At 39.6% G+C, this 25456-nt stretch overlaps 1 protein-coding gene across 4 annotated transcripts in view; it reads right to left on the reverse strand.

Annotated features, from left to right (window-relative positions):
* Positions 1-25456, reverse strand: part of LOC144762270 (ATP-binding cassette sub-family C member 10-like) — a 1124497-nt gene that overhangs the window by 339776 nt on the left and 759265 nt on the right. The gene's annotated exons all lie outside the window — the stretch shown is intronic.

Raw genomic sequence — 25456 nt, forward strand, 5'->3', positions numbered from 1 at the left:
TCCTCTTAAGGAATTGGAAGGAACCTCATCACTTCAAAGACTTTGATTAATTTGTCTTCTGATGCAGGAATTAAATAAAGGTAGCGATAAAGGTTGAGAAAGTGATTGTTTTTTTGCCCAGTTAAACTTAAGATTTTAATGCATATTTGTGGCATTGCATTTTCTAAAACTTGCCAGCCCTATTTAATCAAAATAATTAATGAATAAAAAATACGCCCAGAGATATATATGGAGTACTTTGGATAAGTCCTTTCCATCCATTAGACTGTTCAACTGTCCTTCACATTTTGCATTGACCCACAATAGTGTATAGCATGGGGCAAAGCATCATCCCACTCCAGCCAATGGCTCTCTTATATTGGATAAGATAGCATTTTGCCTGATCACATGTGCACATCTGTCTAACTAGAAGTGCACTGCAACGTCAAGATGGGTGAGTCAATACTTTACTCTGTCAACGTTTTTTTTCGTCTTCATCGTTTTTAGGTCTCGCCTAGCATCGCAGCGTGAATGTGCTGCCATCGCTTTGCGAGGCATGCAGTATACACGATAGTGTGGAAGCTTCGTGGAAGCTCCGCCCACTCTCCGGCCCATCTTCTTCATTGGTTTAGGTTATAAAGGCTGCCTTCCGATTGGTTTTAAGCTTGTTAGTCCCTCCCCATGACAGCCATGTCAGTCATTTGTATCCTTCCATGGCTACTGGCCCCTTTACTGCACAGACTACTTTCTTCCCGTGCCTCACTGCCCCTCCCTCCCGCAGTCCAATGCCTTCTCGACCCCACCCATTTTTTGTGATATGTCTGCGGCACGCATTTGCGAGTACTATTGCAATGCCTTGCCAATGCTTCTTTCGGGTTAAAGCACTGACTCCAAGACCAAACAAAACCGAAAGTCAGCCCAGCACTGCTGCGTTTGAGTTCTGCCCCCCTCCTGGCCATGCCCACACTCCAACCCCTGGAGAGGGCAGAGTCCTATGCTGCAGCGAGTGTTCATATAGTAAACACGGACATCCCTTCCCGCCTTGCCAATGCTTGTTTCTGTTTAAAACATTGACTCCAAGACAAACAAAACTGTGTAAACAGTTTAAGACGTAATTTGACAGTTTTGGACTCATCAACATCAGGGTGTAAACATGTTGAATATTTTATTTTTTTAATGAAATGTCTGTTTGGAGCGTCCCCACGGCGTGACAAACATTGCACATTTAATTTATCTGCGAAATGGCCGGCGGCCTCTTTATATCTGTTTACTAACTCAGGATGGCCACGCGCTGTACATGCCGAAAAGCTGAAAGTCAGCCCAGCACTGCTGCGTTTGAGTTCTGACATCGCTCCTATCCCCCGGGCCACGCCCACACTCCAACCGCTGGAGAGGGCAGAGTCCTACGCTGCAGTGAGAGTTAATATAGTTAAAGCGGACGTCCCGCAGCTAGACTGTATGGATGGTGGAGCAGAGGAACGAATGGACAGAGAGAGCGCACCTTCCCGACAGCAAGTGAGTGTTATTAATGTATATCATAGGCATACTAATGCAATCCGAATCACGAGCCACTTGAGAGAATGTATATCGACGGAGTTGGTGCTGGAAATCATAGAGTACCAGTACTTTACAGCGTAACTAATTATAAGCGCTATAAAATCATCCCGGGTGCCCAGCACTATTAATGGCCAATTTGTCAATAAGTTTACAAACAAACAAAAACTGTAGTCCAAAGACAACTTAGTGTTAGGTGACCACCAATAACCCTACACAAGGGAACAGTCACAGGCCGTGGGTTTTTTTCTTTCACGACATTGGTTACATGCCTAATTTACAAATCACCTAATCCTCATGTGCCGAAAAAAACATGCATGACGTTTTGTTCTTTGTAAAGTGCTCTAATGCCCTCGGGCCTCGCTCGTGCTATAAAACATATGCTAAAAAAAGAAACATTCCTGTAATGGGAATTGCCCTCACGAATGCGTTTAGCACCACTGGTAATGTTATTGCTGTTAGGGTACTCTGGAGTGACTTTTATGTCATTCCTAGCGCTCTTTACATATAGAGGCTTTATTTTGTTAGTGCGCTTGAGTATATTGCCCCCCGTTTTCCAGGATGGCCACCATCTCGATTTTAACTCATCCATCAAATATGCGCTTGTGCCTTCACTTTCTTTGTTTACTTTCACTTAAGTGTATTTAACACATGGGCTGCTTTTAACCATATGTCAGACAGCATGCAGGGCAGGCAACAGCCTGTCATGCACAACACCCCCATGCACAACACCACCCCTCCTGTAACTCACCGAGTTAATGAAGGTCAGTGGAGTGACGCTGATGCAGCCTGTCATGAATACGTTGTACATTGTAAAGTTGTGGAAACCGGGGCTTCTACAGTACAGTGTGAAAACCAATATACCGACTGACAAAAAAGACAAAGGATGTTAGGTGAGAAGTGGGGATCACGAAGATGGAGGTTTCTCCTTTAACACACAGGATCAGCTGACAGAAGGAAAGCATGGAGGATTGAGATACTTAAATCATTAACCTGATCAGGGTGTTAAACTTGCTCAGTAAGATTGAGGTGGTGTGAGCTTCAGGTTTTCCAACAATCGCGCAGGCATATAATGTTAAAATACATTATAGGACAAGCATGGAGCGTGAGAGGGGATTAAGTGGCAGTGGAAACAGATAGGGAAAACTAAGTGCTTTGTAAACTAGTCAACATTTTTTAAGACTTTTAAAACAGGGAGAGGGAGCGAGTGTGTGTGTGTTTTGTCTGTGTGTATGTGAAATCCGGCAGACACATCACCATAATTGACATCTTTGTGTGTTTACTTGTTTTTATTCATCCTTTTAAGCATTTTCTATCCCTCCACTATCCTTCTCAATCCAAATAATCTGACTAACATATCCACCACTCAAATTACTTTAATATTTTTCGCTATATTAATTCACCAGTAATTGCTTATGGGTTTCAAAGTAGGGTGCTACTCACCGAGAAAAAAAAACCGCGCCCCCCCCCCCCCCCCTCCCCGCCCCCCAATCAGGGGTAGCAATCACTATATACCTAATGTACTGTATAGATAAATTCTTATATGGTCCCAAAAGCGAGAACGTTTGCATTGCAAGTACTTGTTATGTTTAGTCATCCTCGTATGTTTGAAGCATGACTTTAGGTTACACTAATTTAATATCAATAATATCTCTTATTTTGCACTACCAAGAAACAGATTTTACTGTGGTTTGCACTAAAACTGAGAAGGAATTATATACTTTGTCTAAGTATACAGTTACCTACAAGGAAGCACCGAGATTGTTTTATTAAAATAATATGGCAGTTATTTTTTTACACTTACTTTTTTTTTTAATGAAAGCATAAGGACGCAACATTTTTACTGCAGTGTGTTTTTTTTTCTTCTTCTTTTCATTCTGTGTCACAAGCTTGCAATAAAACAATGAAGAACCATTCCAGCACTTGCTACTTTTGGTATGGTGGTGCTTGTCATGCTGCTTCATCCGTACTAATGTCATAATACCATATGGAGCAGGGTGCACAACCACTGCCCCAGAGGATCAATATAAACAGACTGCAAGATGGGGGTGGCAAAGTTCTAGCATTAAGGCATTTTGTGCAGGTTGTTCAGAAATTGGTTAGAAAAGTAAACGGACGTTTGAGGACTAAAAACTGTGAAACACTGACTGCAAGCTGTGGAATGGGGGTTTCATGTGAGAACATCCTATTCCAAAACATAATCAGCAAAACATCACTTTTCATATAAACACCTTACACAGTAATATTGTTTATCTTTGTAGAGCATTATCTTGGTCATAAATGTTGACTCATATTATATATATAATACACAAATTGAATACCAAAAAAGTTAAGGGGGAGTCAGCATTTCTAAACAGATGTTTTTGTCAAAATATTACACTGCATAGATAAACAAAATTCTCTTTCTTGTGAGTGTGCTACAACACTACTGCATAACACCAAAAGTGAAGGTTATGAGGCTAGAAAGACAGACGCGAGGCAAAGCAAAGAAACAACAAGATCCTACAAATCTCTAGTTTACCTAATCTTTATTTATTTTGAATGTTTGTAAAGAACGTCATCACACATTAATTCGTTGTCAGGGGCTGTAGAGATCTGCCAAAAGAGCATTCACAGTAGATAGAAAACAAGCATTGGCATAGCCAATAGGTCTCGCTTTTGGGACCTTATAAGTATTTAGTTATCCAGCACAATATCCTTGGTGCAACAACATCAACTGTTGCATGGCTAAACACTTATGAGGTACTAGCTGCCCGCCCCGACGTTGTCCGGGGATGAAACTGAAAGTCTCGAAAGTTCTTTTTTACCTGTGTAGTTGAGCAGTGCATACACGGTAACGCTAGGTGTCTATTGCAGCCGAACATGTGCCTCCACTTGTCCAGCCAGTGTGAGGAAGCGCCACAGTGACTGCGTTTTAGCCCCGCTGCTACGCTGAATCGCCTCAGCACCCGAGCAATTTTGGGAACGTCTTTGCCGGCTCCAGCCGGGAACGTGTTTTTCCGCTGTACCTGACGCCACTGCAACATGCGAACTGTGTCAGCCGCGAACGTGTTTGTCCGCTGTAGCGCCACTTAGACACCCCACATGGCGTCAACGGCCAACACCCACAACAATGCCAAATGCACCGCCCAATCGTATTGGAACGCTAGTCCCACGCAGAACGCTTCTCGCAAGCGGTGCAATCCAGCTTGGTTTTGACGAATGCCGCGCCCATCGCTCTATGCACACGCCCCCAGCACAACACACACTCCCACAACGGACTACTCAGAACGCTTCTCGCAAGCGGTATAATTCAGCATGGTTGGGTTTTGACGAATGCCGCGCCCATCACTCTATGCACACGCCCCCAGCACAACGCACACGCCCATAACGGACTACTTTGCCCCTAACGTTCTTTTCCCCTTATAATGTATATGGTGGGCTGCTGTATAGCCTATGTCCATCTGCTGATACTGTGTTTTGCAATGCTGTATTGGGTGTTCCGATTGGCGCTGTAGTTCCTGAGCTTATCCGCCTTAAAGGTTTGGGCTCTCTCTTCATAATATTAGTATGGATATGGACAAAGTTTAGCCATGCAACAGCTGATGTTGTTGCACCAAGGATATTGTGCTGCAAAACTAAATACTTATAAGGTCCTAAAAACGAGACCTATTGGCTATGCCAATGCATTTTTTTTACTTTCCACCAGTTGATGTTTTTACCAACAAATGTGGTGAAGAAACTTAAAAGTTTCCACAATTATCATGTGAAGTAGACATCCTGCAAGGGCTTAGTGTTCACAGTAATCAACATAAAAAGTAATTGAAGATGTTGACCTTGATCGCACTCTGTCACACTTAAAACCTCTACACCCAATAGGAATACTAGGCGAGAACACCTCGCAGGCATCCGCATAGCTCAGATAAACCATATAATTAGATACCACGTCCCTTGCAACTTGAAGGTGCAGTCTGACTGGCATCCGCTGGAATGGAGGGGTGAGGTGGTGGGTCAGCAGCATGGAATCTCTAGAACAGGGCACCAGCCCCAAGCCCTTTTTTAGAAAGCAAACTCTCTCCTGACAACCACTCTTGTTCTCATTGCGCTCTCATGGCTGTACCCTTATTGACTGCCACTTGTCTTGCCGTCTCCAGCGCAGTGGTTGCGCTCAAGGAGCACACTGTACAGGCTCTGTGCACAAAATGGATGTTCATCTATGGCCTGCAGAACAAAATAGCCAAATAACATACCAAGGGATTAATTCAGGAGTAACATGAGAGGCAGATGCATCCTCTCCCCTCCCCCACACGATGGCACCTGCAGGCAGGGCCCATCTCAAGTAGCCAAGAGCACATCTCGAGTAGCCAAGGTCTGTTTGGAGACAGACACCAGTACACCCAGCTCAGGTACATCCTTCCACATATGAGCTCAGCAGAATAGGGAAGAGCAGGGGATGGGATCTTGAAGCTAGGGAGGAGGAGTCCATGCAAAAAGTGTGCTCTGGACAGCGCTGATCACGCTGCTCAGTAAGGCATGTCTTCGTTCCCACTATATTCAGATGTCTTTGCCTGTTCCACTCCTGGTCCGACTGAAGGCGGTCTCCTCTAGGGAGCGGTGTAGGTTCCTGAGAGTTGTGGGTCCTGCCGCTTGTAATGCTGGAAATTTTCAAATGTTTTCTGGTGACACTGATCCGCTGCACATGTTTCACGGTGGCCATGACAACCACAAAGTAAGGTGGTGGCCCAAGTACACTGTGAAGAGCCAGTTACTGGATGCCCCACCCCTCTAGAGAGACCAGAAGATGGCTATGTTGGCTCTTCTGTAAGTTTTCTCCTGCACATATCATAAACAGGCAAACTGCATACTAATTTACCTAAAAGTTACATACTCAAGCTTATGATGACCTCTAGCACACTATAAATCAACCAATACATATACGAATAAGTCATGCCAACAGACCCGACCAATGAACCACCTGTACATAACCAGAATAAAGCTAAATGCAACCAAAACTTCAACTCTAGACTGCGACAGAATCATCTAAATCATGGTAGGAAAATACCTGAACTCTGCCAGAACTGGGAGGCCATATTAAAAGCATAATACTTACTATACAACTCACACTAACATAACAGAATGTAACATAACATCAACAGCTTCCACAGAGGTGCTTCCTGTCCAGCTATACACCACCTTCTTAGTGCTGATGGGGTGCAATGCACAGTAAACATGCCAGGATTAACTTATCTTTGACCCCTTTCAGAACAAGCATTGGACGCGAAAGTCATGACTCATCTTGTTTGCAAAAGTAGCGCAGGAATCTTCTAAAGCTTACCTCTGACCGGAGCAAGTGAGAGAAAACACGCCGAGTCAGCTCCTGGGACATTGCTGCTGAACACAACCCCACTCCATGGAGTCCGCTACTGTTTTCAAAAGCTGGCATCACGGGCTCCAAGCTCCATTCTCAGCTCTGCACAGAGGCTGCAACTACCACAGCAATGAGAGGCAATGAGAGGGCACAAGTCCTAAACAAGCATTGGCCGAGCAGGATAGCGGGCTTCAAAAATTCTACCGCCGGCCACAGCTTGCAGTGCATGTGCGCGAGTGGTGCACGTGCAGCAGTAACCACGCTCAAGCGCGCGTCCGAGCACATGCACTGCAAGCTGTAGCCGGCTGTAGCATTTTTTGAAGCCTTTCTTACTCAAGGTCTGGCCAGACAAGCGCAAGGTCAGGCGAGACCTAAACAACTGTCTCATCACTCGAATACGCAAGTTTTATGTTGTTTTCGGAATACAAGTAGGCTAAGTTTGGTCCTTATCTGATAAGGTAGGGAGGTCGGAGTAGGGCTCCGCCACCCCCAATTTGTTGAGTTTAAACTTATTTAATGAGAACTTAAGATTATCTCCTGATGTAAGATCGCTTGTAGGGGAACACTTACATATCTGATAATAAAAAGGAATTCTGACCGAAAAAACTTTTATAAAGGATACAGGTAGATTCAAACAGGAAACATTTGTTAATGGTCACTGTTAGAGTTGGCCCTCTCTGTAGGATCAAGTCCAGTCTTTTTTACCTTCATCCCTCCGGGTTGCAGAACCTGTTTTTGTTGGCTTTTAGGACTCTAGCACTGGTTAGCAGTGGTAAAGTGCACAAAGTATTTGTGCTCTCTCCTTTAAACAAGGTAAAATTGGCTTACATCTATTTGGAACATTTAATTTACCTGTACGCCCCCAGTAAGGGGGATACTACATGTGCCCAGGGCCTGTAAATTAAATGTTATTAGTGGGCGATGTCTTGGAATGCGTCTTGAGTAATTACCAGTGGCTGAGATTAATTCAACCATTCCATCCATCACTTTTTAGTATACTTAGTGTGTCGCCCTAAGTGGGATGGGTAGGCCCAGAAATAGGTCCCATGCACACTGTTACTGGAACCAAGATGTCCCCGGCTGATGAGCCCATAAGCAGGGTAAAACTGGTCTTGGGTTGCTAGTGTCCGGGTTCCAGGACGACCTGGCTTGGCAGTTCGGGCTGGACTGTTCCGATTGGAGCAGGGTCAAGACTGATTTGCATATATTGTAATGTATTGATGACAAAAATATTGGAAACAAAAGCATTTTCACATTTAACTTAACATATAAATAGACCAAAATATCAAAACAAACAATATCGACATTACTGTCACCAAAAATAAACACATTTAATTATAAAACATAAAAATAACACACTTTTCATTCAAATATATAAATATTTAACATCATTACACCAATTTTACATTACTAAAATAAAGATAAATAACCCATAAAACGTATACACTTCAAGACATCAAAATCAATAAAAAAGTATATTCAACAATTATTTACATTTAAACATGAAACTAAAATAATTATAAATATGCAGATCAATCATTCATCCCCCCAAAAAAATAGAAATATTTATTCAATGTTATAAAATAAACACTCATTAGCATTCACCGTAAAAGGCAATAACTGGAAAAGAATCTACACTCAAAGAACACCAACCAGTAAAAACAACCCATAAGCAACATAATCCGATACAATTATACAATCAAGTAAACAAACATCATAAAAGACATGCAAAATAGGACTACTTACCACTCCAAAAACTAAAAAAAAGCTGCCACAAGACAATACTCTTCTGAATTTTCAAAATATAACCTAAAACTACCATCTAAAGTAGGTAAAACATTTATTTAAACATACTAATTAAATAATTCATTTAAAGTAGGTAAAATAACAAATAAATAACAAAACATTCTACTACTCTTATGTCTTTAGCTCTAGATACTACAAAGAAATTACTACACCATCGAGAAACCAATTTACCAAAACACAACATCAATCACATATATGGAAAAATGTACACAAACATTTTATTAATTTAAAATATTAGTAAACAGCAACTCACCCTAAAACAGTAAAAATAAATGAAACTCCCTCAGCCCGCACTACTTACCAACAAACAAGTGTTTAATATAAAACTAAAGTAATTTATTCCACAACAGAAACCGAGCCACCTGCCCCAAATTACTACACCCCCAACGGAAAAACTGAAAATAAAGACTGCAATTTCCAGCAAGAACACATATATAAGTATAAGATAGAGACCAGTAACATAATTTTGTACATGACTAATAAATGTGCAATTCATTTTAAACATTTAGGAAAACAATTAGTCTCTCAACATGGCTAGACTTACAGCCAAGAAAGTACAAGCATGGTAATGAACTAAGGGGCCGATTCCGATTTTTGAAGGAAGGGCTCCGAACGACGTTCGGAGCCCTTCCGCCCGCATCAGAATGTGCCGGCGGGATGCCATTCCGACCGAGCCATTCCGATGGGCTTGGACGGAAAGGAATCCAACTCGGATTTCCGTATGGCTTACAACAGGCCCAGAGAGCTCGTCTGCAGTCCGGAAATCCTTCAGTACTCCCCCGGCCGCCTCTTTACGACAGAGTTTTTCACTGCCTTTTCATGCCGGTGTTTCCAGCACGAAAAGGCAGTCGGAAACTGTCTTTGGGGGCCCCCAGTAGGGCCCCCGGGGCACCTATGTTGCCCCTCTGTAGATCTCTGCACCCGGTGGCAGGCACCTTGGGGTGCCGGCCACAGGGTGCAGAGATGAACTGCACCCCTCCATTTCACATACGATTGCGACCAAACAGGGTTCGGTCGCATCGTACTTGCAGGGCCGTAACCGACGACAGTGGGTTGGGCGGTCACGGTTCCTGACCGATGTCGGATGGACTCAGGTCCATCTGAAATCGGAATCGGGCCCCTAAGTAGTAATCTAATGCTTGGTAAGGGACGACCACAACAAAAGATTACATTGTTACTAATGTAAAGGAAAAGAACACCGCCTAAATGTTACTGAAATGGAAGTAAGGCATGTACTACAAGATTTAAAAGAAGCAAACAGTAGATCCCAAGCACCCACAAGTAAAATACTAACGGTGGTGTCCAAAACCTTCCCCAAAATAGTTTAGATTGGAGTTGATTTAGAAATTTTTCCATACAATAAATATTTTTATAATAATAATAAAGGTACATAAAGTTTGTAATTTAAGTTATATTGTTGTAACATTTATTGCATACATATATGTATCAATATACATATGTATATTACCTACTGGCGGTCGCCAGTAGGTAGTTATAGTTAGGACCTAGTTTCCATAGGAAATCTGCAACATTCTATTGGGAATAACTTTGGCGCCGGTGGACGAATTTTCACGAATTTCTCAAATTAGATGGCCCGCTCCGCTCTGCTCCTTCCCTGAAAGTTTGGGGGGGGATTCGTCAAGCGGGGGCCAAGATAAAAGGGGGGTCCCAAAACGTGCTTTCCCCATGTTAATTTCCATAGGGCGGTTGGACTCACTTTTAGCCCGAACGGCTGAATGTATTCCCACCAAACTTGGCAAAATTGTAGGGACTGGTAGCCTGATGTGCCTCTGCTATGTCTCAAGATATGTGCTCCAGAGGAGTTTGAGTAATTTAGGTTAAAAAAAATATATATATATCTATAAGCGCGCCCCGGTACGCGCACCGGGGAGCGCACCCGGCGCGTAACGCGAGTTCGCGAGCGGAAAGCTGATTGGCTCTCGGGTGTCTGTGAACATTCCAAACAGTCCGGAGCGGCCGCCATCTTGTGTCTCGGTAGGATCGAGACACAAGAGGTGGCAAAAAAAAAGGGGGAAATGACCATAAGGGGGCAGGGTAGACCCCCCTGACCCCTTAGCTTTGATGTGGGGGCCATAAAAGGGCCCCACGGGGCAACAAAAAAAAATTCGATTTCCGCGAGGGGAGCGCCCGGTACGCGCACCGGGGAGCGTACCAAGGGGAAAACCCAGTGAAACAGTAAAATAATAATTTAAAGTGCTTAGAGGTAGGGTAGCTTTGAATAGAGTTGTTGTGTTGTGTGGGTGATTTAAGTACCAGCATGTAGGTACCAATGCAGAGTCTTACATTCAATGTACACCGTCTCCTCTGTAGATAATTTATTGTGGTATATGGAATCTATACCATAGTCTGTCAGGGAAGCAGAAACAACATGGAGGCAGGAGATGAAAAAGAGATGTGAAATACTCATTGGAGATAATATAGTGGGAGAAAGGAAGTAACTATGAGCAAAATTACTATGTAACACAAAAAAGTTGCACAGTATACTATAAGTCTTACTTTATATTATAATCATTTTGGTACTATTTCATGAATTACATATAAAAATGAATAATGTCTCGAACAATTGTTAATTATTAAATATAAATTTATTGTTGTGATTTTTCAAAATTTAAAAGAACTTCCAAGATTACATCATCTGGAATCTCCTCATTTTGATTCCATGATTCTATTTCTTCAACACAATTAAGTAACTCTTGGTCCAGAGACTGATCCATAAAGTCAAAGTCATCATTATTTTCATCAGGATTGTTCTCCATAACAATTTCGAAAGAAATATTAATTTTGTTTTGTTCTCCTTCCATTTTCTTGCTGTACATTGCATAAAAAATAAATATATCAGTAGAGTTAGGGCACTGTTGGGTTTAAGTTCAGACAGGTACTTCTGAGTTTTTAACAGTGAAGTTATCTTTGGGCAGTGTATGGTATCAGGCAGGAAGTAGAAATATAAAAAAGTGTATGTGAAGAAGCCTAAGTAAATTCATAATTATACCAGAGAAGCCTAACTCAATCTATAACTATAACAGAGAAGCCTATCTCAATCTATAACTATAACAGAGGGACAGTAAATAACTATCAGAAAACGTTTTTACAAATTAACTTAAAGTGCCCCTTACAAATTAACAACTTACCTTATAAGAAAGGTGATGAAGATAAATGAGAAAATCCTTTAATGATGTACCTCAGGTAGTTGTAGTCAAAATGGCCGTGTTTCCCTCTCATTTTTCATTTATATTCATGTACATAACCAATCAAATGTCAGGAAATAAAAGTAGAAAATGAAAGTAACATTTTAATTGGTTGTAAATTCTAACACTTCATATGTGTTTTTGTCATGTAATTTACCTCAGGATATTTAGACAGGGCTACAGCCCAAATGGCTCAATGGAATTCCACCAAATTTGGGAAAATGGTAGGGACTGGTATGTAGTAGGGCCTATTCTATATTTGGTGAAAGTCTCTCCAGTGGTTTTTATGTAAATTAACTTTTAAAAATCTTTGGGATCACTTACCGGTGTGGCAGATGCAAAAAGGTTTTCACCAATGGTATCAATTGATGACATCTCAATCCTCTTTGGCCAATCCACTTGATGTCTACATTTGGTAAATCAAGGTTGTGAAAATTTCTGGTAGCTGCATACCTTTGAGCCCAGTGGATGTAGCTATGTCCAATAATCCAGACAGAATACATGGTGAGAGGAGGTTCTGGTGCAGTCAGATGAAGTGTGGGAATGAAATGGCAGTTGGAACAGTAGGAGTTTGTAAAAAAAAAATGATTGGTGGATTCAGATAGTTGAAAACTGAAAGTTAGGGTGCATGGTTCTGTTCTGTGAAAGAAGTAATTTGAATGGTTAAGAAAAAGTCATTTAAAGAAACATTGCACCGGATAAGCTGGTGTATTGAGAGGTCAAACATCCTTGCTGAGTTCATTTGCAACATTGTAGAATAAACTTTTAAACCTGAGAGCTCAGTGAGGAGGGAGTTGCTATGGTAACAGGTAGAAAGGGCTGAGGGGGGAAGGGTGTTGGTTTGAAAATAGAGAGGGAAGAGTTTTAATTGGTTAACATGAGGGATATGTGTGTGTAGAATTAGAGGTTTTCTGTGCCATTCATGGTTGCAGTGCCTGGAGTACATACCTTTTGCTCTGCTAAATAGAAATATTGGTGTGTGTGTCTGACACTGTTCTCAATCTCCCAAAGCATCTGTAAAGGTGAGTAATGATTCATCTAATATAGATAGAGACTTGTATACTCTATGGAGAAGATTTGGAAGCAAATTGTGTTTTTTTAATGTTGCTTTGTGTCATGTTTTTTGATAATGCTTGGTAAAAAGTTTTTACTGCATAGAGGAATTGTATTTTGTAAAATTGTGAAGTTTCAGTAGTGACATGGAGTGCTTGTACATAGGACCTGTGCTGTGTTTCTTAAATGTGATGTGAAAAAAGTTTTTGGGGAAAATGAATGGCTTTTACATTTGTGAGAAGGAATAAATAGTGTCTGTATGCTTAAAGAAATAAATTTGAACCTTTCACAATGATGTCACCTGTGTTAACTCAGATTAGGAAGCAGATTGAGCTTCTTTCTTGTTGGTTTGTGTCATGTTGTTTGATAATGCTTGGTATTAACATTTACAAGATAGAGGAATAGTATTTTGTGAATAGTGATGTTTCAGTAGTGAAATTGAATGCTTGTACATAGGACCTTCGCACTGTTTCTTAAATGTTATTTAAAAAACGATTTTGGGGCAAATGAATGGCTTTTACATTTTTGAGAAGGAATAAATAGTGTCTGCATGATTAAATAAATATATTTGAACCTTTCACAATCATGTCACCTGTGTTACCTCAGATTAGGAAGCAGATTGTGCTTTTTTCTTGTTGGTTTGTGTCATGGTTTTTGATAATGTTTGGTATCAATGTTTGCAAGAGAGAGGAATTGTATTTTGTAAAATAGTGATGTTTCAGTAGTGAAATTGAATGCTTGTACATAGGACCTTCGCACTGTTTCTTAAATGTTATTTAAAAAACGATTTTGGGGCAAATGAATGGCTTTTACATTTTTGAGAAGGAATAAATAGTGTCTGCATGATTAAATAAATATATTTGAACTTTTCACAATGATGTCACCTGTGTTTCCTCAGATTAGGAAGCAGATTAAGATTCTTTCTTGTTGGTTTGTGTCATGTTTTTTGATAATGCTTGGTATCAACATTTGTAAGATAGAGGAAAGGAGGTGGGGCCTGTGTCTAAGAGTGCAGTGGGGGAGAGGTTTCATGAAGTCCATTCCACTGCCCTCTTAGACACAGGCCTCAACACCTCTGCTCCCCAGGACAGGCCTGACCTCATCTGTACTCCTGGTCAGGCCTCACCTCATCTGCATCCTGTTACTATCTATTTTACCCAATAGATTGAGGCCTGTCCAGGGGGCACGGAGGAGGTGAGGCTTGTATAGGGGTCAGAGGAGGTGAGTCCTGTCCACAGCACTCTTGGACACAGGACTTACCTCCTCCGCACCCCTGGACAGGCCTCACCTCATCTGCACAATCTGCTTACTAATCGAATGCTTGTACATAGGACGAGCGCTCTGTTTCTTGAATGTTATTGGAAAAATGATTTGGGGGCAAATGAATAGCTTTTACATTTTTGAGAAGGAATAAATAGTGTCTGCAAGATTAAATAGATATATTTGAACCTTTCACAATCATGTCACCTGTGTTACCTCAGATTAGGAAGCAGATTGTGCTTTTTGCTTGTTGGTTTGTGTCATGGTTTTTGATAATGTTTGGTATCAATCTTTGCAAGAGAGAGGAATTGTATTTTGTAAAATAGTGAGGTTTCAGTAGTGAAATGGAATGCTTGTACATAGGACCTGCGCTCTGTTTCTTAAATCTTATTTAAAAAACGATTTTGGGGCAAATGAATGGCTTTTACATTTTTGAGAAATAATAAATAGTGTCTGCAAGATTAAATAGATATATTTGAACCTTTCACAGTCATTTCACCTGTGTTTCCTCAGATTAGGAAGTAGATTGTGCAGATGAGGTGACGCATATCCAGGGGTGCAGAGGAGGTGAGGCCTGTATCCAAGAGTGCAGTGGAGAGGAGTCACCTCCTCTGACACTTGGACAAGCCTCACCTCCTCCGTGCCCCCTGGACAGGCCTCAATCTATTGGGTATAATAGATGGTAACAGGGTGCAGATGAGGTGAGGCCTGTCCAGGGGTGTAGATGAGGTGAGGCCTGTCCAGGGGTGCAGATGAGGTGAGGCCTGTTCAGGGTTGCAGATGAGTTGAGGCTTGTCCACGGGTGCAGAGGAGATGAGGCCTGTGCCTAAGAGTGCAGTGGGGTAGAGGCTTCATGAAGTCCATTCCACTGCCCTCTTAGACACAGGCCTCAACACCTCTGCTCCCCAGGACAGGCCTGACCTCATCTGTACTCCTGGTCAGGTCTCACCTCATTTGCATCCTGTTACCATCTATTATACCCAATAGATTGAGGCCTGTTCAGGGGGCATGGAGGAGGTGAGGCTTGTCTAAGGGTCAGAGGAGGTGAGTCCTGTCCACAGCACTGTTGGACACAGGACTTACGTCCTCTGCACCCCTGGACAGGCCTCACCTCATCTGCACAATCTGCTTACTAATCTGAGGAAACACAGGTGACATGATTGTGAAATGTGCTAATATATGTTTTTAATCATGCAGATACTATCTAATCCTTGTCAATAATGTAAAACCAATTCATGTGCCCGAAATCTTTTTTTAAATAACATTTACAAAACAGAGCACAGGTCATATGTATAAACATTTCATTACACTACTGAAACCTCACTCATTTAGAAAATACAATTCCTTTATGCACCAACATTTCTTTGCCAAGGATTATCAACAATGTATTAGTCTCTATTATATTCTCTTCCTGACTTACTCTATTTTTTCACCTGTCCCCTTCTAACACCCTCTCTCTGACTTATTCCTTTTTACATCCTGACTCTGTGTTACACTCTGTTACACTCTCTCTTTGACTTACTTTCTCTTACACCCTGTCTCTAATTTATTCCCGCTCTCTCTTTTTTACAGCAATTTGTAAGTCATACTTTCTCTTACATCCTCTTCCTGATTTACTCCGTCTTACAACCTTTCTCTTTGTAACATTCTCTCCCAGAGTTACTCCCTATGACACCTTTTGTCTGTTTTACACCCTCTCTCCCTCTTTCTGACTTTTTTATTCTCTTCCTCTCTTCGTGGTACACCCTCTGTCTGACTTACTCCTTGTTACATCCTCTCTCTGATTTACTTCCTCTTACACCCTCTCTCAAACTTACTCTCTCTCTCTCCCCTTTACAGCCTCTCTCTGTTTTAGTCTCTTTTACATCCTCTCACCTTCTAACACCCTCTCTCTGTCTTACATCCTCTTACACCCTCTCTCTGTCTTCCACCCTGTTACACCCTTTTTCTGACTTACTCTTTCTCCCTTTCTTTGACTTACTCCCTCTTCCTATTACATCCTTTCTCTGTCTTACAACATATTATACACTCTCTCTGTCTTACTCCTTCTCTATGTTTTACTCCCTCAACCTGTTTCTTTGTCTGACTCTCTCTGTCTTTTTGTGTTAGTTCCTCTAGCTCTTTTTCTCGGTCTTACTCCTAGTTACATAGTTGCTGCGATATAAACGTATATATGTTGTAAACTAGTGTTTATATCATTTGCTTATTGTCATTGCTTTGTTGTTTGGTAATAGTGGTCAATAATGTGTTATTTTTTTCTTTAACACAGATTGAAATCAAGATTTCAATAGTAAGAAAATATGCCCTCAGGGCAGAGGAGAAGAAAAGATGCCAAGCGGAAAAAAACAAAAACAGCAACGGAATTAAAGCACTCCTCTACAACAAATACTTCAAAAAAACAGGAAAAAAGCTCCTGGTAAGACAACTAAGTCTTTCTTACGGAACATATGTAGATAAAAAAAAAATGTTGATGAGAATGTGAATATACAGAAGGTGAGAGCAAATTTGAAAAGGAAGGAGAGGCCCCCCAAACATGTTACTACTGGAGCAGGAGAGAATAATATGTATAGGAATAGAAGGCAAAACCAATTTAGGGACATTCGTAAACGAATGTTTCGCAATAGGGTGGTTTTAAATTTGTTAAAAAATATTAAGAAAGGTAAACAGAGAGCTGCTTTTTATAAGAAAAAGAAAAGTGTAGAGAAGATTGTTGATCAGGCTTTTGAAGTTAAGAAAAAATTATTTATTTTAATAATCAATAGAATTAGGACACTTAACAAGACAATTGATGTTTTCAAATCAAACAGTAGATGCAAAAGAGTAATTAATCGGACTAATTTTTGTAAAGTTTTTTCAGGAGAATGGATGCATAGTTCAAGTTGTGAGCCATTTTTTAATGAGGAGAATTACTTCCAGGAGAATGATTTGGTGCATGCAGTTGACACCAGTGGTCGAGCATATGAGGTGAAAGACGGTTGTCCGATTGAAAAAGAGAAACTTGTGTCTAGAGATGCAGAAGAGGTGTTAGCTGATGAAGTTTTAGGGAGACGAACTAAGGGTCCTGTGTACCCTTGGAAGTGTAGTAGTATTTGTAGTGTGCGACAGGATTCAATCAATTTGCTTCGTAATTTCTTACGGACATATAGTAAGAAAAGTCTAAAACAGAAAATGAAGATGTTGCAAGAGTTAGATCCTTGCAGAGTGAGAGAAAACACAGGTTTGCAGGGGCATTCACTGGCTTGTCTTTCTAGAAAAGTATGTCAGAGTGTTTTTCATCATTTTAGGATGTTAGCAGTACATCATACTAAAGTGAGGAAATTAGTGAGAAGGTTGTATTATGCAAAAAGTCCAGCACTTAAGCTAAAACAGTTGAACAGTGCTCTTTTGCATGGAACTGAATTAGATGTGAAGACCATTTGTGAAGAAATTGAGTTAAATTACTTTGGTGAAAAAGAGGACAGTGTAGAAATTGACACAGAAATTCAAGGTAATGTGGAAGACAATGTACAGATTTCAAGTACAGAAAAGTTTGACCAGGAAATTTCCAAGTTTAAGGTGAAATCAAGTGAAAGGCCAAATTTTAGTTGTGTGTGTTGTCGACGAACTCATTATAAGCACCAGACTAGATTAGTTGATTTATATGTAAAAAGCGAAAAGGTAAATAATAATGAGTGGAAGGATTTTGCAACTTATTTGTTGGTGGAGAATTCTTTTGATTTGAGTTCTGATCAGCGTATTTGTAAATATTAAATTAAATGAAAACAGAATGCCTGCTAGAGCTGTTCATAATAATCTTGAGTTGGTAGACATTCCTCCTGAATTGATGGATTTAAATGCATATGAATCTATTTTAATTCAATGTGTGCATCTTTTTCAGGCTATTGTTCGCATGGAGCCTAAGATAGGGAAATTGCCTCCTTCAGATTTACAGAGAGGATTAAAGGGAAGAGTTGTTTATTTGCCTCAAGATTTCAAGAAAAATATTGATACAATTGGTGTAGAGAAAGTGGAAGAGGAACATCTGGTTATTCTAGTTAATGGGGTTCCGACAAAGAGTAAGAAAATCTGGCAAGATTTAGTGGATGTTAGGAAAGTCAAAAAGGCAACGTTGTATTTGGTCAAAAATAATGAGTACTACAAACATGTATGTGTTGGAGCAGAGGAAACAGTTGCAGAAGAAGACAGTGATTGTTCAGCCGGCCAAATTGAAAAAGTTGATGTGTCTAGAAGTGAAGAAATATATGAACATTATACTGTTCATCCTTTGCATTCCAAAGAAGTAATGGGGAATGCAATTGACTTGTTTCAAATGAAAGCAGCAAAAGAAAGTCCCATTAGTGTATGGGAAGAAAGTTTGGAAGCTCGTTGTTTTCCACAGTTATTTCCAACAGGTCAAGGTGGACGATATGACAATCGACCACTTCAAATTCCTGCATCTGAATACCGGACTTTAAGATTATATGCTGAAGATCCAAGGTTTCGTCAATGCATTCCGTATTTGTTTCATCTACTGTATGAAAGTGACTTGTCTGGGCTTTCTTATGCAGTGAACCATATACTGAAAAGTGGACCACATCTGCAAAATGTTTCGGCGAGGGACTTCCTGGAGAAAGTCAATCTGCAAGACAGTATTTTGGAATCTCAGCTAATCAATCTCATGGCATGTCAACGTGGTACAAACGAGTATTGGTTCCGTCGTCATGGGGAATTGAAATGTATGCTAAGAAACTTAGGAACTCCTACATGGTTCCTCACTCTTAGCTGTGCTGAGTATGCATGGGACGACTTACTTCAATTTCTACAAGAGGCAAACGCAAACATACAAAATATAGAATTCAAAACACCTGGAGAACTGTGTTCTTTGGATCCAGTGAATGTATGCAGATATTTCAATCATAGATTTGAAGCTATGATGTCTTTTATTACGAACAAAAAAAATCCTCCCCTTGGAGAGGTTTTGGATTTCTTTTGGAGAAAGGAGTATCAAGCGAGAGGTGCTCCTCACATAGGTTCTCCTACTTAGCGGCCAAGACCTGGAATTCCCTTCCCATCCACCTCCGCCTTACTCAAAACCACCTAGCCTTCAGGAAACAACTTAAAACATGGATATTCGATAAATAAACCTCCCCCCCCTTCCTCAAGCGCCTTGAGACCCTATGGGTATGTAGTGCGCTATATAAATTCTGACTTGACTTGACTTGACATACATATGTTGTTGTGGATTAAAGATGCACCCAAATTTGGAACAGATTCGGATGGGACAGTGATGAGCTTCATTGAAGAGTATTCAACATGTGCTGTTCCGAAAACTACAGAAGAAAACAGTTTAAGGCAACAAGTTTTACGCTTTCAATCCCATCGTTGTGGAAAGTACTGTCGTCGAAAATTCAGAAACAAGGACAAGTTCTACACAAAATGTCGTTTCGGGTTTCTACGACCAGTGATTTCTAAAGGAAGAGTAAATAATTTGATGTCTTCTCTGCGACATACTGTGACGAGGAAATCACCCAAAAATACATACAATTTAAAAAGAAACGAAGAGTCCAAGTACATCAACGACTACAACCCAGTGATTTTGTCCATGTGGAATGCTAACATGGATATTCAGTTCGTTGCTGACAACTCTATTGCTGTGGCTCGATATGTGACGTCTTACATCACAAAAAAAGAAAAGACAGAACTGAAGGAAATGTGGGAGGACATTTCGCATGAAAAGAGTATAAGTAAAAAATTATACAGTTTCAGTCTGAAGATGTTGTCGCATCGAGAAATTGGAGCATATGAATGTTCTGATCGGTTATCATCAGCAAGTCTCTACGACAAGTCTAGAACAATTATTTGGGCGAGTCTAGGTCTTGCTACAACACGAAACCGAGTTTTGAAATCTGTACAAGAAATTGAGTATTTGGCGGAGAAAGAACCAAACAGTACAGATATTTTGAAGACAAACATGTAGAATACATACTATCCAAATAGAAGTAGTCATCTTGAGAACAGTTGTTTGTATGAAGTTCTGCAAAACTATATTTATAAGAGGAACATCAGAGAAGATATCAATAATGGAATATATGCTGTCATTGGGTGTGAAGGATGTCTAGTGAAGCAGAGAAAAGGCCATTTGATTGATCATCGAAAATTGAGTTGCGAAAATCCAGAGAAAAGGGAATTTTACTATTTAGCTCTTTTGCAACTCTTTAAGCCATGGCGTACAGAAGAGGAACTACTTGGAGATTTTCTCTGTTACGAAGATTCTTTTAATGCAACCAAGGATACCATAGAATGTCCTGTTTTTCCAAATTATCTGCAAATGTTGAACGAAGAAATAGAGCAAGAAGCCACAATTGCTGTAGAGATTCTAAGAGACAGTTCTCAAGACAGTCAGAGTTCTACTTCATTGAGTCAGGATCCACTAGGAGGACCAATTATCCAAAATGAAGCTGCCACTGCCATGGATGAGGTGGAAAGAGCTATGGAACAAGCTCAAGATGATGTAGTTAACTTAGAAGATTTGGTGAAACAACTAAACCTTGAGCAGAAACAGATATATGACGAAGTCACAGAACAGATTGAACATGGATTCAGTCATGAGAAAAAAGAGTGCTCATGTACATCATTTAAGCCTGTCCGACTGTACGTGAGTGGAGAAGCGGGAACTGGAAAAAGTTTTCTGATTAAAGCAATTGCAACTTATCTGCAGAAAAGGACTGAATCACCGCTATCTTGTGTTGTTACCGCTCCAACTGGGCTGGCAGCACATAACATTAAAGGGATTACTTTACATCGTTTACTGATGCTACCAGTTGAGCATGATAACAAATTGCTATCTGGAGATGCATGTTCTGAAGTTTCCAGAGTCCTGAAGAAAATCAAACTTCTTATCATTGATGAAGTAAGCATGGTCTCAAATCTAATGCTTGCTTTTGTGCATTTGAGAATGCAAGAAATTCTTAGAACAGAGTATGATGTGTTATTTGGAGGGAAACACATTATTGTTTTTGGAGATCTACTGCAGTTGACTCCAGTGAAAGGACAACCAGTGTTTAAAATGGTCACGCATGAAGATACCAGGAAGTGCCTAGGAAGCTTTGGAAACGTTAATATATGTTTAAATTTCAAATATGCAGAACTACTTCAAAATATGAAACAGGCAAAGCATGAAGATTATAAAAATATTCTACAAGATGTAAGAATCGGAAAAGTAAGTGAGCATGGGAAAGAAGCTTTACATGCACGATTAATTTCAAATTTGTATCCAAATGAAAACATTCTTCCAGAGAATATTTTTAAGAAAATTAATGAAAACAAATCTGGGATATGTTTGATGCCAACTCTGCAAGAATGTTCCATCTTCAACAACAAAATGTTAAAGTTAGAAAATGAAGAGATAGTGAAACTGGAAGCTATAGATAAAATAGAGCATATGGGAGCAACAATTATTTTGTCTAAAAATGTGAAATCAAAATTGGATTCATTAGAGAAGAGTATATCTAAAACTGTTGGTTTTGAAAAGACTCTGAATGTGTGTTTAAATTGTCGTATCATTTTGAGAAGGAATTTAAATGTTGAAAGAGGTCTGGTAAATGGAGCAATGGGTCATGTTGTTGATTTTGTGAATTACAAAAATAGAGATGGAATTGAAATTTTAAAAATTAAATTTGATGGCATTGACGAAATAGAACAAATTTGTCATTGTTCAGCTAGATTTTTGCTTGTGAAAGACTTATATGTTCGCCGAAAACAGTTTCCTGTTTGTTTGGCATATGCGGTGACAATTCATAAATCTCAAGGTTTAAGTGTAGATAGTGCTTTGGTGAACATTGGAAGTTCTGTGTTTAAAGAGGGTATGGCATATGTGGCATTATCACGAGTCAGAACTTTATCAGGATTGTACTTGATTGAGTGTGATGAAACAAAGATTTGTGCAGATCTAGATTGTGTTAAAGAATACAATAGGTTAAGAAGAGAGTATGCCCCACATTTGCCTCAATATCCTCTGTTTGAAAAACGTGTGGTAGGCCGAAAAAGAAGAAATGAGAATAATTGCAGTGAGGTAGTAGCAAAAAGACAAAAAGTAGATGAAACTGTAATTGTAAGTAGAAAGAAAAAGGATTCTGTTGAAGATGTTGTTGGATTTCAGTTTGAAAACAGTTCTGGTGTCAACTGCTATGCTAATGTAGTGGTTAATGTTGTTTTTTTTCTTCAAACTTTACAAGAACAGATTGTTGAAAATCGGGATCAAAGATTCTGTTGTTTATTGAATTCTGTGTTTGAGAAATGTAGCAGTGATAGAGCAAAAATAGAAAGTGTTTCAGAAATTCGAAATCTTTTAGACATATGTTCTGGTCAAAAACAATTTTCACAGAATATTCAGCAAGATTGTCAGGAATTTTTAATGTATATGTTTGATGTATTGGAAGATGAAGGTGTAGATATAAAAAATCTTTTTAGCCTTTCTTATCAATTGCAGCATGACCAAGACAACTGTAGTTTATCAAGTAGTACTACAATAGACACCGAAAGATTTATATATTTGACTTTACCAGACTGCAAATCAGTGCCTTTTAATAATCTAGTTAAAGCAGCTGATCACAATATGGTGTGTACCCAATGTAAGTCTGCAATGCTGTCCACATTATGTATACAAAATTATGGTCAGTATGTCATTTTAATGTTCCAACGATGTAGACCTGATGGAACTAAATTGACAACTTCTATTAATAATTTTGTGGCTTCTCAGTTATCAATTTCAGGAAGAACTTTTGCAACTGTAGCTATTATTTATCATGACGGTCCTTCAACAACATCAGGGCATTATACAATTTATTTAAAATGTCGAAGAGGTTGGACTAACTGTAATGATACTAATTTGACTTTCAAACAACGTTTGCCTTTTGACTTAAAAAATTCATACCTAGTGTTTTTACAACCAAAATTTAAGTAAAGGTAATTGGCCTATGAAGACAGGAGCAGTTAATAAAAGTTAGTCTGCTGTTTCAATTATATTGTGAGTAAAAGTGTTCAAGATAATATAAAAATTCTAGTTGTCATATAGGTACTGTAAATGGATCTCATAGTAAGTGATATCAGTATTATAGGAAATGTTCAACATGAGAGAGCCAGAGATGGAATTATGAATATTTAAATATGGTGAAAATGTTGTTTGAGCCTTTCTTTCAGAACGTCGGGAAAACGGTAATTTTAGAGTTTGTTTTAAGTAATTTGAAAATATACTGATACATCTGACACGATTTGGCTTTAAGGAAAGGTGAAGGAATGAGCAAAGAGTCATGACTGAACACAAGGAGTATATGAAAACATTGAAACATATTTCAGATATTCTTGGAGCTTTTCTTCTAGAAAGTCGATGAAATGGAATTTTTAGAGAACAGCAGAGTACCTTCCAACGAAAAGGACCTTCATGATGTACTATTTGGACTAAAGGAAAAGTAAGTGAATCAAAGATTAGTGTACATATGTGATTTGTAAGTTTATATGTTTTTTTTTAAACACAATCATTTTGATTGAGTTTTTTTCCCGCTGTCATATGATGAATAGTTTGAACTCACTGTTTTTAGTGAAATTCAATATGTTCTGAGAACAGCAAAAATAAACTATCTAACATGTTGTACAAATTATTCTATAGTTTGTATTGTGTAATTTATATTGTATTCCCATTGTTTCACACTCATTTTCCTTTTTCCTCTCTCTTTCAGCTCTCTTTACTCACTCACACTGCCTTTCTCTCACTCTGTTTCACACCCATTCGTTTAACTCCACTTCTTTCACAACCCCTCATTTCCATTTCAACTGTCTGCATCCCCTCTCTCCCTTGCACCACTTTTCAGCTTTTAGTCTCTATGCTTTACTTCCCTTTTCCGTCTTTTCCTCCTTTGCTCTTTTAGTAATTCCTCTTTACTCACTCACCAGTATTGTCGCACTCTGTCACTATAACTCACCCACTCTCCCTCGCTTATCTTTGTTTGCTCCTTTCTTTTGACCTCTTCTCTCTATTTTCCGTTCACTACCTCTATGTCCTCAGTCCCTCACTCTCCTTGTGTTATGTTCACTTGTGTTTATCTACCTTCTATCATTTCTCTTACAACAACTTCACTGCTCCTCTCTCATCGTTCTTCACCCCATTTCTTTTAGTCCGGTTCCATTACTACCCCTCATTTCCTATCTTTCAGTGTCCTTCTCTTTACTTTCATCACCGAATCACTTTCTCTCAGTACCACTGCTTTAGTCCTCTTCTCCTCTCTTTCCTTCTTTTGCTCCCTTACTCATTTTCCTTTCCTCACTCATTGTACTCCACTTCACTCAGTCCTTCCCTTAGTCTCTCTGTCTACTAACTTCCTCACTCCTTTTCCCTCAATCCTTCTATATTATCCTCTCTCCCTTCATCCGTTCACTCTATGACTCTCCTTCACTTACTCTCAGTTATCTTCCATTCCTCATTCTTCTGAATGCATCCTCAATCAGACTTCTTCCCTCTCAGTCATTCTCTTTTTACTTACTCCTGTTTCCTGATTTAGTTTTGCTAACTCACATTCTTTTAGTATCTTTCTTACCTTCAGTTCATTTCTCTCCTCTTCTCTTCCTCTCTGTCAGTTAATCTATATGCCTTACTCTTAGTAATTTGCTCTCCTATTTCTGTTACCCTCTTTTTGTCCTTCTACATTACTTTATTTCCCTTTCTGTGTCTTTCACTCGTACTGTATTTCTTAATACACTTTTATGATTTTTAACCTCTTCACTTGTATCTTTTATTTTAAAATATATATTTTACTAATTATAACTTATTTTTTCTTCTCTCTTTCACAGATACAAAGTGTAGTAAAGAAATGTAATTAAAGTTACAATAATTATATGGTAAGTGTGACTAAAAAAATTTAGTTTGTCATCACCCTTTGCTTTAACCTCACTACTATTTTCTCACCCTACCTCACTCCTGTTTCCTTACTCTGCTTCCCTCACTTATTCTTATCCTCCATGTTTACTCCTCTTTCCCTTACTCTCCTACCACATTCAACTTCTTTTAGTCCCCCTTGCTTTACTTCCCTTATGTTCTGTTCCCTTCCTTCGCTCCCTCACTCATTCCCTTACTCATTTACTTCACTCCTCTCACTCCTTCTCAGTCCGTCTGTCCTCACAGTTCCTCACTTCCGTTCCCTCACTCTATCTCTCTTACCGTCGCTGTCTCTGTCCCCTCACTCTGTCACTACTCTTTCGTCATGCTCACTCCCTACAACTC

Source organism: Lissotriton helveticus, chromosome 6, assembly GCF_964261635.1.
Source record: "Lissotriton helveticus chromosome 6, aLisHel1.1, whole genome shotgun sequence".
Taxonomy (NCBI): domain Eukaryota; kingdom Metazoa; phylum Chordata; class Amphibia; order Caudata; family Salamandridae; genus Lissotriton; species Lissotriton helveticus.